This window comes from the organism of the source record quoted next, unplaced genomic scaffold, assembly GCF_019419815.1.
Source record: "Pyrus x bretschneideri cultivar Hongxiangsu unplaced genomic scaffold, Pyrus_bretschneideri_v1 Contig39, whole genome shotgun sequence".
Taxonomy (NCBI): Eukaryota; Viridiplantae; Streptophyta; class Magnoliopsida; order Rosales; family Rosaceae; genus Pyrus; species Pyrus x bretschneideri.
Genome location: NW_025999712.1, coordinates 4,674,837 through 4,686,647, shown reverse-complemented (window position 1 = coordinate 4,686,647; position 11,811 = coordinate 4,674,837). Strand labels below are relative to the sequence as shown.

Below are 11,811 nucleotides of genomic sequence, written 5' to 3'. Positions count from 1 at the left end.
CCGGGTCAGGATGTGTCAAACGTACCCATGCTAATTATATGTGTTTATTTTATGTTTTAAAATATATCAATAGTTATTACTTGCACTATATTAATACTACGTACATTTTTGTTTTGTTTTTTTTTTTTTTTTGCAAGAACCATGTGAAGAACAAATTACTCTACTATTGATTTTTAAGTAATTGTTATACTTGTAACAATATTTGGATTTGTTTAAATTTCATAATTTGTGGGATATTGAATGCATAAATACATGAGTTAAATCCCTTAAATGATGCTAGGGACCTCGATCAAACTATTTAAACAAATAAAGTTTCATTCTAACAACTAGATTAATTAGGGACCGAATCAAGAAAAACATAGCACAATTTGCCTTACTTTGAACGGGAACAACGAACATAGAATTTTGAAAGAAAATGATAAAACAAAATTATAAAAACCCAGGACAACTCACCAACTGAAGCTTCAATTCAGCTATGTTTTCGTTAAGATTTAAAACATGTCAAAGGAGGGAACAAACAAAAAGGAATCAGATGATGAAGATATGACAATATAGTAACCGAACCATGATTAGATAAATACAAAAGTAGTATAATAGATGATTAAATAAATACAAAGTAGTAACCGAACCATGATTAGATAAATACAAAAGTAGTACAATAGTTGGGGAAGCATCAATTCAGCTATGTTTTCGTTAAGGTTTAAAACGTGAAGTTTCAAGGACTGCATGTCAAGGGAGGAAATAAACAAAAAGGAATCAGATGATGAAGATATGACAATATAGTAACCGAACCATGATTAGATAAATACAAAAGTAGTATAATAGATGATTAAATAAATACAAAGTAGTAACCGAACCATGATTAGATAAATACAGAAGTAGTACAATAGTTGGGGAAGCATCAATTCAGTTATGTTTTCGTTAAGCTTTAAAACGTGAAGTTTCAAGGACTGCATGTCAAGGGAGGAAATAAACAAAAAGGAATCAGATGATGAAGATATGACAATATAATAACCGAACCATGATTAGATAAATACAAAAGTAGTATAATAGATGATTAAATAAACACAAAGTAGTAACCGAACCATGATTAGATAAATACAAAAGTAGTACAATAGTTGGGGAAGCATCAATTCAGCTATGTTTTCGTTAAGGTTTAAAACGTGAAGTTTCAAGGACTTCATGTCAAGGGAGGAAATAAACAAAAAGGAATCAGATGATGAAAATATGACAATATAGTAACCGAACCATGATTAGATAAATACAAAAGTAGTATAATAGATGATTAAATAAATACAAAGTAGTAACCGAACCATGATTAGATAAATACAAAAGTAGTATAATAGATGATTAAATAAATACAAAGTAGTAACCGAACCATGATTAGATAAATACAAAAGTAGTACAATAGTTGGGGAAGCATCAATTCAGCTATGTTTTCGTTAAGGTTTAAAAGTAGTACAATAGTTGGGGAAGCATCAATTCAGCTATGTTTTCGTTAAGGTTTAAAACGTGAAGTTTCAAGGACTGCATGTCAAGGGAGGAAATAAACAAAAAGGAATCAGATGATGAAGATATGACAATATAGTAACCGAACCATGATTAGATAAATACAAAAGTAGTATAATAGATGATTTAATAAATACAAAGTAGTAACCGAACCATGATTAGATAAATACAAAAGTAGTACAATAGTTGGGGAAGCATCAATTCAGCTATGTTTTCGTTAAGGTTTAAAACGTGAAGTTTCAAGGACTGCATGTCAAGTGAGGAAATAAACAAAAAGGAATCAGATGATGAAGATATGACAATATAGTAACCGAACCATGATTAGATAAATACAAAAGTAGTATAATAGATGATTAAATAAATACAAAGTAGTAACCGAACCATGATTAGATAAATACAAAAGTAGTACAATAGTTGGGGAAGCATCAATTCAGCTATGTTTTCGTTAAGCTTTAAAACGTGAAGTTTCAAGGACTGCATGTCAAAGGAGGAAATAAACAAAAAGGAATCAGATGATGAAGATATGACAATATAGTAACCGAGCCATGATTAGATAAATACAACAGTAGTATAATAGATGATTAAATAAATACAAAGTAGTACAATATGGTAACCGAACCATGATTAGATAATACAAAAGTAGTACAATAGTAACCCAATCAGCCTAGGTTCGTTGGGGCCAAGGCTTCTTGTGCCGTTGTTCTACCCCACGATTGCCTTTGGTTTTTGTAATCGCGAAATTAACAGAAATGACTCATGTTTTTAATCTTTGAATAAAAATAGGACAAAATGGTTGTGTACAAGTCATGCACATTATGCATAAAAGTAAAATGATGAAAGTACCTATGTATAAATTGTAAAAACTCACAGTTGGTGACGTATTTTTCTTATTTCGAAGAGAGGGATGTCGAGAGAGAGCTGTGAGCTCTATGTTTTTGGGTTGAGTTCCGATTTGTAAGCATATCATATACACGTCGTGTACATATAATGTATATTTATTCTAACCAAATCTTCATTCGACAATTCTAAGTGCATAAAATTCTGAGATCGTATGAGGAGATGTGCAATATTGGGAAAAAAAAACTAAGAACCTGTGAGATCCCAAATTATTGGACCAACAAACTGGAATTAAAAAGAAACTCTCACAACGAGATCTGCAATTTGAATCAAGGAGGAGACCCAAATCATCCGTTCTCCAAAAAAACAAAAATCCCAATCGTTGAACTCAATTTCTAGAAAACTAGAATTCTAAAAGAAACAATCTTTGCAAATTTTAATCAACTTTATAAAACAAAATACAAAACTCGGCCGAGCCGATTCAACACCCAATTTTTTCTCTCTTTTCTCTGTTTTTTCTTTGTTGTTTGATAGGATTTTTACCACCCGCACAAAAAGGGTTAAAAACACCTAAAATAAACAATATTATTGTAGTATAGTTGGCTCAAACAAAGTCGTTCTCCACAGGAATTAATTTAAATAGATTAACACAAAATCAATTCTCAACTAATTATTTAGAACAAAGTTTTGGAAAAAGGGTGATTTAATAACCTAAATTAAGAAAAACGAATTTAATTAAAAAGGTCAACTAAAATATGCAATTTTAAAGAAGGAAAAGGGAAATAACTTTTAGAATTCAAAGTGAGAAAGTACTAGGGTTCCTCCGTCATCCTAACAATCCTATGTAGTTCTTCTGACTACTTATGAACCATACATGCATATTTTGAAGGTTAGGTTTTCCTAAAGTATATCCTACTTGGAACCTCCAACATAGAACGTATATCTAACATGCACCTGTCCGTGGTGTCCAGGTCAAATGTGAACATGCAAGACTCATTAAGTTATGTGAAAACCTTCTGAAAAACCATATAACCCTAAAGACATGTCGTCTATCCTAAGAAGTTACACATATTAACCACAAGAAGCATCAGTCAATTTTAGGGAAAGCCTCCCCAAAATTGCATCAAATTACTTTTCTAAATATTCTAATGGTCGCGAAGCACTAAGACAAATAGATAGTTTAAACCAGTGATTAACAATTCAAAATTTGCATGCATAAATTCATAAGAAAATTAAAAAGAGACAACATATTCTTGCCAAGGATCATGGCTTCACCCTAGCAAAGATGATTAGTTACGCATATTCATAATAAAAATCACAAAGTCTTTATTGAAAAAGAATGAAAACACCTTGAAAGTATAAGTCTTGAAATCTCTAAGCTTTGCCCAAAATCTTCTCTCCAAAAATTGCATAGAAAAGAAAAACCCTAGGGCTGGCCAAAAAGGCTTATTTATACTACTCTAATTAAATCCTCCTAGTAAAAGGTCTTAGAACGAGACTAGGAAACCAAATAAGTTGAAATAAATTAGGAAACATAATCCTAATTTAACTTGGTAAATTCGTCCAAAATACCGCAGCTCCAAAACTCACCCAAAATAGCTGTATTTGAAGCTTGGACTATTTTGAACACTTCGCCAGAGGGCCATGAACCCATCTAAAATAATCTTGGGCTCCAAAAACTACATTTAAGCCCAAAAACGTCACTTTCCAATAATGCGTACTACTCCTTTATTTAATCACCAGAAAATAATCGGTTGGTAGAAATTTATGAAATTTTGATACAAATACACCAAGAGACACATGAACGTCCTCCAATTCGAATCACTTCAAAATTCGTCTGTTTGATCATGTTTTGCTCCAGAGGAAGATAAATACAAAAGTAGTACAACAATTGGTAAAGCTTGAATTCAGCTATGTTTTCGTTAAGCTTTAAAACATGAAGTTTCAAGGACTGCATGTCAAAGGAGGAAACAAACAAAAAAGAATCAGATGATGAAGATATGACAATATAGTAACCGAACCATGATTAGATAAATACAAAAGTAGTATAACAGATGATTAAATAAATACAAAGTAGTACAATATGGTAACCAAACCATGATTACATAAATACAAAAGTAGTACAATAGTATCCAATCAGCCTAGGTTCTTTGGGCCCGAGGCTTCTTGTGCCATTGTTCTACTACACAATTGTCTTTCGTTTTTGTAATCACGAAATTAACGGAAATGATTCATAAAATATGTGATGTACTATTCATGTTTCCGTCACAATTAAAAATTTATCCTCGAATTGCAGAATCCCAACCGCACCTCATCTTCCATTTCTACTGCAATATTGTACCTTCCTTTCTCACATCAACACAAATCCTTCACCCGTTGCTGCTCCTCCATGTGCATTAGGGTCTCCCAAACTAACTTCAAACCATGCCTTTTTGCTCTCGGTCCCAGTCATAGAGTGCATCACCATTGCTGTAGCTCGGTGGCGAAGCTCGAAGTCCCAAAGGTAAAGATCATTCCTTGCTGCCATTGCGTTCCATTGAGTGTATTTTTATGGAAAAATTGAAGAACTAACACATGCAACTGCTTTCTCTGCGAGGACTCTCTGTTCCACAACAAAAGAAATGCACCAACACCCAAGCTTCACAGATCCAGGGCCAATAAAAACCCATCTATGTTCCCATTGATGCACAGGATTGGACTCCGATGTCGTGGATGACGGCATGCAAAAGAAATGCTGGGACCGCGCAGAGCCGTTGTAAATGGGAAGAGAGAGCACTGAAGGCGTGGATCCAAAATAAAAGGTAAAATGTCTAACTTCCCCCTTTCGATCTTTGTTTATGCATGACATGAATAATCACTAGCGGATCTTCGAGAAAACTAAATAGACTGCCATCTTGTGTCGAAAACTCCCAGATCCGTGTATGACAAGGAAAAAACAAAACAAAGGAGAACCCTCGGAGGCTAGAGATCCGTGTAAAGAAAAGGTAAAATATCAACGTTGATATGTCTGGGTTCTGATCTGTAAAAACATAGTACAGGTACTCACATGTCTGTATCTCTATGTAGGACATCGGAGCTGTGATAGATCCGAGAGAGAATGCTCAAGCTGCAGATTTAGTCAACAAAAATGGCAAAAGAAGTTTCCAAGTTACCATGACTTCGGATCTGAAAGTTATGGCGCCGTATCTCCGCTGGAATCCATGCTGGATGTTTAAACTTCTGTAAATGAGCATGGCATGCATGTATTATCTGTGAAATCACCCCAAAACTTAATATGAGTAACAAATGTGGACTGTAAATACTGGACAAAAGTTTAGATCTGTACGGGGATGAGATTTTTGGACTTAGAACACGCCTTCTCCCAGTAATAAAAGTGAATGAAAACCTGGATCAGCCCTGAACATATATGTGGACCATTTGGACTTGATCTGTGCTGAGCACAGATAAAGAACCAACCCCCAAATTCAAATAACGGCATACATGGCGTCTTCGAATGTAGAAGTTGTAGATATGCACAAAAATAATGCATCCTCAATAACTCATCAACCTGAATGATTTGTTGCAGGAATATGCTAGATCCACAAAGGCAGCTCAACGTTGAAGCCAGAAACCATATCTAATGGTCCACACAGAAGAATGGCTGCGCGACAAAACAGAAAGGTATAACGTCCTATCCCTGCAACTCGGGGCACAGATTGGGTTGCAAAAATGTAGATCTGGTAAACATGATGGAGATCAGTTCTGCAGTATGTGGATCTGTGATTTTTGTATATTCTGCTTCCACATATCAAAGAACTGCATCCCAGAAACCAATGGTCAGATGTACACTTTTGGGACTGGATCTGTGAGTCTGCAAGATCTTTGTAATTTCTGCAATATTCTTCAGCATAGTATAGGGATGTGGTTGATGTTAATGTAGACTTGCTGCTGGGTGCATGATCCAGTATAGGATAATCTCTGTGCATTGATTCTTGTTCGTCTTGTTTGTTGCCCTACAAAACCCAAGTCTTGAGAATTAGAGATAGAATGTAAAGGACCCCGAAATGTAAACTAGAGTTACTTAGGAAATAAAACAATTAAAGCAAAGTATTGTTTTGTTATTTTTTTCAGATTTCTATTTTTGTTTATGTTTTTGTTTTGTTTTGTTTTTTGTTTTTGTTTTTTTTTTTTTTTTTGTTGATATGATTATTTGTGAAACTAAATGACAACCTAGGAAATTAAATGCATCTAGAAACTGAAAATAATGAAACAAACTTGAAAGAAAATAAGGAAAGTTAGAAAATTGGGTTGTCTCCCAATAAGCGCTTTATTTTAAGTCGTAGCTAGACTTTGCAGAAGCCTGGTGGTTAGATCACTGGTTCCTTCAGAGTCAATGACTCAGTTGCACTGTCGAAGAGTGATGCCAAGTATGGGTTCAACCTGTGACCATTCACCTTGAATGTGTTGCCATTCATCTCGCTTGTAATGTCAACTGCCCCATGCGGATAAATCTTAGTAACCAAGTAAGGCCCATTCCAACGAGATTTCAATTTCCCTGGAAATAACTTTAATCTGGAATTGGATAACAACACTTTCTGCCTTGGCTGGAAATCTTTTCTGAGAATTTGTTTGTCATGGAATTGCTTTTGTTTTGTCTTTGTATATGCGTGCATTTTCATAAGCTTCACGACGAATTTCATCAAGCTCATTAAGCTGTAGCATACTCTTTTCTCCTGCTGAATCGTAAGTAAAATTTAACTCCTTAACAGCCTAAAACGCCTTATGCTCTAGCTCCATAAGTAAATGACAAGCCTTGCCATACACAAGCCGAAACGGGGACATCCCAATCGGTGTTTTAAATGCTGTTATGTATGCCCAGAATGCATCGTTTAATTTCAAACTCCAGCCTTTGTGAGTGGAGCCAACTGTTTTTTCCAAAATACGCTTAATTCCTGTGTTTGAAACTTCAACCTACCCTAACGTTTGTGGACGACAAGGAGTGGCAACACAATGATTTATCCCATATTTTGCAAGTAATGTAGCAAATGGTTTATTAATAAAATGCTTTCCCCCATCACTAAGTATAACTTGCGTGATTCCAAATTGTGAAAAAATAACCCCTTAGAGGAATTTTAGAACCACTGATCCTTGATTAGTTGGTGATGCAATTGTCTCGACCCACTTAGAAACATACTCAACTGCCACCAAAATATATTGATTGCCATGTGATGATGGGAATGGTCCCATAAAATCAATACCCCAAACATTAAATAATTCAACAACCAAAATACCATGGTATGGCATCTCATTCTGCTTGGATTGGTTTTCCACTTGTTGACAACGATCACAAGATTTACACCAATTATTAGCATCCTTGCAAAGGGAAGGCCAAAACAACCCACTTTGTAGAATTTTAGCTATTGTCTTTGTAGTCTCAAAATGTCCACCACAAGCATAATGATGTGCAAACTTTAAAACGTTGTGTTGTTCCTCCTCTGGAATACATATGCGAATAATCTGACATAGGCAGTATTTGTACAGACACGGCTCATCCCAAAAATAAAATTTTACATTTGTCAAAAGTTTCTTTTTCATCTGGATTAATAACTCCCCTGGCCAAATAATTAACAACATCTGCAAAGCATGGTATATTGTGATGGACAGCCAACAACTGTTCATCAGGAAAACTTTCATTAAGAGGTAATGTGTCATCTTGTGCACTAGCAGGATTAATTAATCTTGATAAATGATTAGCCACCATGTTTTCACTGCCCTTTTTGTCCCTAATTTCCAAATCATACTCTTGAGGTAAAAAAATCCATCGAATAAGTCGAGGTTTAGCATCCTTTTTAGATAACAAATACTTCAGTGTAGCATGATATGTGTAGACAATTACCTTAGCTCCAATTAAATAAGAACGAAAATTTTCTAATGCAAAAACAACTACCAACAATTCTTTTTTGGTGGTTGCATAGTTGAGTTGTGCATCATTGAGAGTTCTGCTGGCATAATAAATGACTTGAGGAAGCTTGTCTTTTCCCTGTCCAAGAACTGCCCCAACTGCACAATTTGATGCATCACACATTAATTCAAACGGTAAGTTCTAGTCCAGAGCTGCAATAATCAGTGCTAAAGTAAGGAGTGTTTTTAACTTGTTGAAAGCCTCCAAGCATCCATCATCAAAAACAAACTGTGCATCCTTAGCCAATAAATTACACAAGGGTTGGCTAATCTTGGAGAAATCCTTGATATACCATCTGTAAAATCCAACATGCCTAAGAAACGAACGAATGCTCTTCACAGTGGTAGAGGGTGGCAACTTAGCAATAACATCAATCTTAGCTTTATCAACTTCAATACCTCTGCTAGATACTAAGTGCCTTAAGGCCTTGTTTAACCATAAAATGACACTTCTCCCAATTCAAAACCAAATTAGTTTCTTTGCAACGTTCAAGAACCAATGATAAATTCTACAAACAATGATCAAACGAATCCCCAAAAACAGAAAAATCATCCATAAATACCTCAACACTTGTTCAACCAAACCTGAGAATATGATCATCACGTAACGTTGGAATCTTGCTGGTGCATTGCATAATCCAAAAGGCATTCTTCTGTAAGCAAACATACCAAAAGGGTATGTGAAGGTGGTCTTTTCCTGATCTTCTGGAGCAACTAGAATTTGATTGTAGCTTGAATACCCATCAAAAAAATAATAGAAAGCTCGACTTGCCAATCTCTCCAACATCTGATCAGTAAATGGTAATGGAAAGTGATCATTTATAGTACCTGTATTGATCTTTTTGTAGTCAACGCACATTTGCCTCCTAGTAGTTAAACGTGTAGGCACAAGCTCATTGTTGTCATTTTTCACAACTGTAATTCTAGTGCATTTAGGTACCACTTGAGTTAGACTAGCCCATTTACTATTTGAAATTGGATAAATCATTCCAGCATCTAAAAGCTTCATAACCTCATTTCGAACAACTTCCTTCATAATCGGATTCAACTGGCGTTGGGCATCAATGGTGCGTTTGACACCCTCCTCCATCAAAATTATATGCATACAAAGTGTTGGGTTGATCCCTTTAATATCTGGAATTGTCCACCCAATGGCATCTTGAAAACTTCTCAAGATGCGCAACAATTTGTCTTCCTTAATTAGAGATAAATCTGCAAAAACAATGACTGGCAGCGATGAATTAGCACCCAAATAAATATGTTTAAAGTGCTCGGGTAATGGCTTCAATTCCAGCTTAGGTGGCTGTATTTTTTAATGTTGTAATGGTGTTTTTGGTTCCTCCAAACTCTCAAAAATGTGCCTCCACTTTGGCTGGTGTAAAAGGACACTTTCCAAAGCTGTAACATACTCAAATACCTCTTCATCTTCAGTTTTTGTGTCTTCAAAACCATGTAAAACATTTAACAATGGATCTGCTGTCAAATGGGGCATAATATATGCAGGCATGATGCCTTCTAACACATCAACTCGCATACAATCTTGCATATCACTGGGCCTCTTAGTCGTTTCAAATAAATTAAAAACAACAGATTGTTCTTGTACTCTAAGTGTCAATGTTCCAGCTTTCACATCGATCAAAGTTCTAGCGGTTTCCATGAATGGGCGCCCCAAAATAATATGTGTTTGCATATCTTTATCCATATCCAAAACCATAGAATCTGCTGGAAGGTAGATATTATCCACTTTGATAATAAGATCTTCAATAATGCCCCTAGGATAAGTGTAAAATAACTGATGTTATCTGCTTTGACAGTTATCCGCTAACTGTAAAATAACTGATGTTGGTTTGATTTTTCCTTGTCCTAGGCTCTGAAAAACAGAAAAATGCATTAAATTAATACTAGCACCCGAATCGATTAAAGCACGTTTAAAATCTGAATTTCCAATTATGCGTGATTTTGTAAAACTCCCTAGATTTTTTTCTGTGGTGGCAATTTTTGTAATAAAACCACACTGCATTATTATGTGAGAATCACTTTTTCAAAATCCACAAGCTTCTTTTTCTTTGTGCACACATTTTTCAAAAACTTGGCATATGAGGGAATGTTCTTGATTGCATCAATTAACACTAGATTAATTTGAACTTTAGCTAATGTCTTCATAAAATCTGTTAATTGTTGATCTTTGGCATGAGACTTCAATCTTTCGGGATATGGCATTGGTGGCACATAAACACTGCAGCAATTTCTATTGTTTTTGGATCTATCCAAGGGCTGTGCAAATTCTGCTGAAATTTTAGAATCTACAAAAATATTAAAATTTGTCTTTGGCTAGCAAGTTGATGTCCGTGAACTTTCTGCATCATTTTTTTCATTTGCTACATTTATGTTGTCATAACTTTTACCACAACACAGTGTTCTAACAGCATTAGAATCAGCATGTCCTCATGGATTTTGAACAGTTTGACTGGGATATTTTCCTGGTTCTCTATTTGACCTTTGTTGTGCAATCTGTCCAATTTGCTGCTGTATGTTTTTCATGGTTGTATGCATATTTTGTATGCTCTAGTTTGTCTTCTGAATGTCCTGTTTTGTTGCATCAAAGTTCACCCGAGTATGTCATGCTAATATTTCAATTGCGACTTCCCAAGAAGCTTTAGCTAGTGCAGCAATTTATTGTACCAGTTGTTGAAACTGTGGTTTAGCCTGTTGATCTTTGGCCCACTTGAAATTTGGGTGATCTCTTCACCCCGAGTTGTAAAAATTTGAATACGGATCATTCCTAGGCCTCCGATAATTATTAAATGCATTAACCTGTTCTGTAACATGCTCTGGATATGTATCCCTATGCAGGCAGCCCATAAAATCATGTGTTGTGATGCCATAAATGGTACAAGCTGCTGCATAGGTGCTGCTGTCGTTCTCTGTAAAAGCATGTCAAATTTTGCATCAAAATTTTCTAACTTTTTCTCCATCTTTTCTATTTGTGCAAATACATGAGGTGAGCCACTAGACATCTCAAAAACACCCCCAGTCTGAGGTAGATCAACTGCCCATTGTTGAGATTTTGTTGCCATTTTCTCAAACAATTGATACGCTTGCAATGCATTTTTGTCTGAATACGTTCCTCCACAAGAAGCATTAACAAGAGTCTTGGTAGTCAAATTCAACCCTCTGTAAAATAAAATCATTTGAGTATCATCATTAATGCCTGAATGTGGACATTTCTTGAGCAAGTCCTTGTAACGTTCTCAGGCTTCATGAATTGCTTCGTTAGGTTTCTGAGCAAATGTTAAAATTTGAGTGCTCATATCAAGTGTTTTTTAAGCTGGGTAGTATTTGCTTAAAAATGCATCACTGAGTTGGTTCCATGAAGTAATCCTTCCAGATAGAAGTGTGAGTAACCATCTCCTTACGCCATCCTTCAAGGTGTAAGGAAAAAGTCGGAGTTTGATAGATTCGGCTGAAAAGCCTTTCACCAAAATATTTTTGTACCCCATCATAAATTCAATTAGATGCATGTTA

General features: G+C 35.4%; 1 long non-coding RNA gene and 1 other non-coding gene across 2 annotated transcripts; both read left to right on the top strand.

Annotated features, from left to right (window-relative positions):
• The first annotated feature begins 4,396 nt into the window (after positions 1-4,396).
• On the top strand, positions 4,397-10,817 carry LOC125468543. Its single transcript, XR_007250945.1, has 3 exons — positions 4,397-5,147; positions 5,260-5,330; positions 5,413-10,817. It is a non-coding gene; the product is annotated as an uncharacterized LOC125468543 (long non-coding RNA).
• Positions 10,818-11,493: 676 nt separating this feature from the next.
• Positions 11,494-11,595, top strand: LOC125468658. Its single transcript, XR_007251041.1, has one exon. It is a non-coding gene; the product is annotated as a small nucleolar RNA R71 (small nucleolar RNA).
• Positions 11,596-11,811: the final 216 nt, after the last annotated feature.